Source organism: Eucyclogobius newberryi, unplaced genomic scaffold, assembly GCF_026437365.1.
Source record: "Eucyclogobius newberryi isolate DKJ021-1_F unplaced genomic scaffold, fEucNew1.0.hap1 SCAF_108, whole genome shotgun sequence".
Lineage (NCBI taxonomy): Eukaryota > Metazoa > Chordata > Actinopteri > Gobiiformes > Gobiidae > Eucyclogobius > Eucyclogobius newberryi.
This window is the reverse complement of record NW_027315733.1, coordinates 17,719-23,624: the sequence shown is the minus strand read 5'-3', so window position 1 is coordinate 23,624 and position 5,906 is coordinate 17,719.

Here is a 5,906-nt window from a genome sequence, read left to right as displayed (position 1 = left end):
TGCAGTGTGGAAGACCTGCAGTGTGAGGGACCTGCAGTGTAAGGGACCTGCAGTGTGAGGGACCTGCAGTGTTACGGACCTGCAGTGTGAGGGACCTGCAGTGTGGAGGACCTTTAGTGTGGAGGTCCTGCAGTGTGAGGGATATGCAGTGTAAGGGACCTGCAGCGTGAGGAACCTGCAGTGTGAGGGACCTCTAATGTGGAGGGCCTGCACTGTGATGGACCTGCATTGTGGAGGACCAGAAGCGTGGGGGACCTGCATTGTGGGGGACCTGCAGTGTGGAGGACCTGCAGTGTGGAGGACCTGCAGTGTGAAGGACCTGCAATGTGAGGGACCTGCAGTGTAAGGGATCTGCAGTGTGAGGGACCTGCAGTGTGAGGGACCTGCAGTGTGAGGGACCTGCAGTGTGAGGGACCTGCAGTGTGGAGGACTTGCAGTGTGAAGGACCTGCAGTGTGGAGGACCTGCAGTGTGAGGGACTTGCAGTGTGAGGGACCTGCAGTGTGGAAGACCTGCAGTGTGAAGGACCTGCAGTGTGGAGGACCTGCAGTGTGGGGGACCTGCAGTGTGGAGGACCTGCAGTGTGGAAGACCTGCAGTGTGGAAGACCTGCAGTGTGAGGGACCTGCAGTGTGGGGGACAAGCAGTGTGGAAGACCTGCAGTGTCGAAGACCTGCAGTGTGAGGGACTTGCAGTGTGGGGGACCTGCAGTTTGAGGGACCTGCAGTGTGGAGGACCTGCAGTGTGAGGGACCTGCAGTGTGGAGGACCTGCAGTGTGAAGGACCTGCAGTGAGGAGGAACTGCAGTGTGAGGGACCTGCAGTGTGGGGGACCTGCAGTGTGAAAGACCTGCAGTGTAGAGGACCTGCAGTGTGAGGGACCTTCAGTGTGGAGGATCTGCAGTGTGAAGGACCTGCAGTGTGGAGGACCCGCAGTGTGAGGGACCTGCAGTGGGAGGGACCTGCAGTGTGGAGGACCTGCAGTGTGAAGGACCTGCAGTGTGGAGGACCTGCAGTGTGAGGGACCTGCAATGTGAGGGACCAGCAGTGTGGAAGACCTGCAGTGTGAGGGACCTGCAGTGTGGAGGACCTGTAGTGTGGGGGACTAGCAGTGTGGAGGACCTGCAGTGTGGGGGACATGCAGTTTGGAAGACGTGCAGTGTGGAAGACCTGCAGTGTGAGGGACCTGCTGTGTGGGGGACCTGCAGTCCGGAGGACCTGCTGTGTGAGGGACCTGCAGTGTGGAGGACCTGCTGTTTGAGGGACCTGAAGTGTGGAGGACCTGCAGTGTGGAGGACATGCAGTGTGAGGGACCTGCAGTGTGGAGGACCTGCAGTGTGAGGGACCTGCAGTGTGGAGGACCTGCAGTGTGAGGGACCTGCAGTGTGGAGGACCTGCACTGTGAGGGACCTGCAGTTTGGAGGACCTGCAGTGTGAAGGACCTGCAGTGGGGAGTTACTGCAGTGTGAGGGACCTTCAGTTTGGAGGACCTGCAGTGTGAAGGACCTGCAGTGTGAGGGACCTGCAGTGTGAGGGACCTGCAGTGTGAGGGACCTGCAGTGTGGAGGACTTGCAGTGTGAAGGACCTGCAGTGTGGAGGACCTGCAGTGTGAGGGACTTGCAGTGTGAGGGACCTGCAGTGTGGAAGACCTGCAGTGTGAAGGACCTGCAGTGTGGAGGACCTGCAGTGTGGGGGACCTGCAGTGTGGAGGACCTGCAGTGTGGAAGACCTGCAGTGTGGAAGACCTGCAGTGTGAGGGACCTGCAGTGTGGGGGACAAGCAGTGTGGAAGACCTGCAGTGTCGAAGACCTGCAGTGTGAAGGACTTGCAGTGTGGGGGACCTGCAGTTTGAGGGACCTGCAGTGTGGAGGACCTGCAGTGTGAGGGACCTGCAGCGTGGAGGACCTGCAGTGTGAGGGACCTGCAGTTTGGAGGACCTGCAGTGTGAAGGACCTGCAGTGTGGAGGACCTGCAGTGTGAGTGACCTGCAGTGTGAGGGACCTGCAGTGTGGAGGACCTGCAGTGTGAAGGACATGCAGTGTGGAGGACCTGCAGTGTGAGGGACTTGCAGTGTGAGGGACCTGCAGTGTGGAAGACCTGCAGTGTGAGGGACCTGCAGAGTGGAGGACCTGCAGTGTGGGGGACATGCAGTTTGGGGGACCTGCTGTGTGAGGGACCTGCAGTGTGGAGGACCTGCAGTGTGGAGTACCTGCAGTGTGAGGGACCTGCAGTGTGAGGGACCTGCTGTGTGGAGGACCTGCAGTGTGAAGGACCTGCAGTGTGGAGGACCTGCAGTGTGAGGGACCAGCAGTGTGGAAGACCTGCAGTGTGAGGGACCTGCAGTGTGGAGGACCTGAAGTGTGGGGGACCTGCAGTGTGGAGGACCTGCAGTGTGGGGGACCAGCAGTGTGGAAGACCTGCAGTGTGGAAGACCTGCAGTGTGAGGGACCTGCAGTGTGGGGGACCTGCAGCAGGAGGGACCTGCAGTGTGGGGGACCAGCAGTGTGGAAGACCTGCAGTGTGGAAGACCTGCAGTGTGAGGGATCTGCAGTGTGGAGGACCTGCAGTGGGGAGTTACTGCAGTGTGAGGGACCTTCAGTTTGGAGGACCTGCAGTGTGAAGGACCTGCAGTGTGGAGAACCTGCAGTGTGAGGGACCTGCAGTGTGGAGGACCTGCAGTGTGGAGGACCTGCAGTTTGGGGGACCTGCAGTGTGGAGGACCTGCAGTGTGGAAGACCTGCAGTGTGGAAGACCTGCAGTGTGAGGGACCTGCAGTGTGGGGGACAAGCAGTGTGTAAGACCTGCAGTGTCGAAGACCTGCAGTGTGAGGGACTTGCAGTGTGGGGGACCTGCAGTTTGAGGGACCTGCAGTGTGGAGGACCTGCAGTGTGAGGGACCTGCAGTGTGGAGGACCTGCAGTGTGAGGGACCTGCAGTTTGGAGGACCTGCAGTGTGAAGGACCTGCAGTGTGGAGGACCTGCAGTGTGAGTGACCTGCAGTGTGAGGGACATGCAGTGTGGAAGACCTGCAGTGTGAGGGACCTGCTGTGTGGAGGACCTGCAGTGTGAAGGACCTGCAGTGTGGAGGACCTGCAGTGTGAGGGACCTGCAGTGTGGAAGACCTGCAGTGTGAGGGACCTGCAGTGTGGAGGACCTGAAGTGTGGGGGACCTGCAGTGTGGAGGACCTGCAGTGTGGGGGACCAGCAGTGTGGAAGACCTGCAGTTTGGAAGACCTGCAGTGTGAGGGACCTGCAGTGTGGGGGACCTGCAGTAGGAGGGACCTGCAGTGTGAGGGACCTGCAGTGTGGAGGACCTGCAGTGTGAGGAACATGCAGTGTGAGGGACCTGCTGTGTGGATGACCTGCAGTGTGGGGGACCAGCAGTGTGGAAGACCTGCAGTGTGGAAGACCTGCAGTGTGAGGGACCTGCAGTGTAAGGGACCTGCAGTGTGAGGGACCTGCAGTGTTACGGACCTGCAGTGTGAGGGACCTGCAGTGTGGAGGACCTTTAGTGTGGAGGTCCTGCAGTGTGAGGGATATGCAGTGTAAGGGACCTGCAGCGTGAGGAACCTGCAGTGTGAGGGACCTCTAATGTGGAGGGCCTGCACTGTGATGGACCTGCATTGTGGAGGACCAGAAGCGTGGGGGACCTGCATTGTGGGGGACCTGCAGTGTGGAGGACCTGCAGTGTGGAGGACCTGCAGTGTGAAGGACCTGCAATGTGAGGGACCTGCAGTGTAAGGGATCTGCAGTGTGAGGGACCTGCAGTGTGAGGGACCTGCAGTGTGAGGGACCTGCAGTGTGAGGGACCTGCAGTGTGGAGGACTTGCAGTGTGAAGGACCTGCAGTGTGGAGGACCTGCAGTGTGAGGGACTTGCAGTGTGAGGGACCTGCAGTGTGGAAGACCTGCAGTGTGAAGGACCTGCAGTGTGGAGGACCTGCAGTGTGGGGGACCTGCAGTGTGGAGGACCTGCAGTGTGGAAGACCTGCAGTGTGGAAGACCTGCAGTGTGAGGGACCTGCAGTGTGGGGGACAAGCAGTGTGGAAGACCTGCAGTGTCGAAGACCTGCAGTGTGAGGGACTTGCAGTGTGGGGGACCTGCAGTTTGAGGGACCTGCAGTGTGGAGGACCTGCAGTGTGAGGGACCTGCAGTGTGGAGGACCTGCAGTGTGAGGGACCTGCAGTTTGGAGGACCTGCAGTGTGAAGGACCTGCAGTGTGGAGGACCTGCAGTGTGAGTGACCTGCAGTGTGAGGGACCTGCAGTTTGGAGGACCTGCAGTGTGAAGGACATGCAGTGTGGAGGACCTGCAGTGTGAGGGACTTGCAGTGTGAGGGACCTGCAGTGTGGAAGACCTGCAGTGTGAGGGACCTGCAGAGTGGAGGACCTGCAGTGTGGGGGACATGCAGTGTGGGGGACATGCTGTGTGAGGGACCTGCAGTGTGGAGGACCTGCAGTGTGGAGTACCTGCAGTGTGAGGGACCTGCAGTGTGAGGGACCTGCTGTGTGGAGGACCTGCAGTGTGAAGGACCTGCAGTGTGGAGGACCTGCAGTGTGAGGGACCTGCAGTGTGGAAGACCTGCAGTGTGAGGGACCTGCAGTGTGGAGGACCTGAAGTGTGGGGGACCTGCAGTGTGGAGGACCTGCAGTGTGGGGGACCAGCAGTGTGGAAGACCTGCAGTGTGGAAGACCTGCAGTGTGAGGGACCTGCAGTGTGGGGGACCTGCAGTAGGAGGGACCTGCAGTGTGAGGGACCTGCAGTGTGGATGACCTGCAGTGTGAGGAACATGCAGTGTGAGGGACCTGCTGTGTGGATGACCTGCAGTGTGGGGGACCAGCAGTGTGGAAGACCTGCAGTGTGGAAGACCTGCAGTAGGAGGGACCTGCAGTGTGAGGGACCTGCAGTGTGGAGGACCTGCAGTGTGAGGAACATGCAGTGTGAGGGACCTGCTGTGTGGATGACCTGCAGTGTGGGGGACCAGCAGTGTGGAAGACCTGCAGTGTGGAAGACCTGCAGTGTGAGGGACCTGCAGTGGGGAGTTACTGCAGTGTGAGGGACCTTCAGTTTGGAGGACCTGCAGTGTGAAGGACCTGCAGTGTGGAGAACCTGCAGTGCGAGGGACCTGCAGTGTGGAGGACCTGTAGTGTGGAGGACCTGCAGTTTGGGGGACCTGCAGTGTGGAGGACCTGCAGTGTGGAAGACCTGCAGTGTGGAAGACCTGCAGTGTGAGGGACCTGCAGTGTGGGGGACAAGCAGTGTGTAAGACCTGCAGTGTCGAAGACCTGCAGTGTGAGGGACTTGCAGTGTGGGGGACCTGCAGTTTGAGGGACCTGCAGTGTGGAGGACCTGCAGTGTGAGGGACCTGCAGTGTGGAGGACCTGCAGTGTGAGGGACCTGCAGTTTGGAGGACCTGCAGTGTGAAGGACCTGCAGTGTGGAGGACCTGCAGTGTGAGTGACCTGCAGTGTGAGGGACCTGCAGTGTGGAGGACCTGCAGTGTGAAGGACATGCAGTGTGGAGGACCTGCAGTGTGAGTGACCTGCAGTGTGAGGGACCTGCAGTGGGGAGTTACTGCAGTGTGAGGGACCTTCAGTTTGGAGGACCTGCAGTGTGAAGGACCTGCAGTGTGAGGGACCTGCAGTGTGAGGGACCTGCAGTGTGAGGGACCTGCAGTGTGGAGGACTTGCAGTGTGAAGGACCTGCAGTGTGGAGGACCTGCAGTGTGAGGGACTTGCAGTGTGAGGGACCTGCAGTGTGGAAGACCTGCAGTGTGAAGGACCTGCAGTGTGGAGGACCTGCAGTGTGGGGGACCTGCAGTGTGGAGGACCTGCAGTGTGGAAGACCTGCAGTGTGGAAGACCTGCAGTGTGAGGGACCTGCAGTGTGGGGGACAAGCAGTGTGGAAGACCTG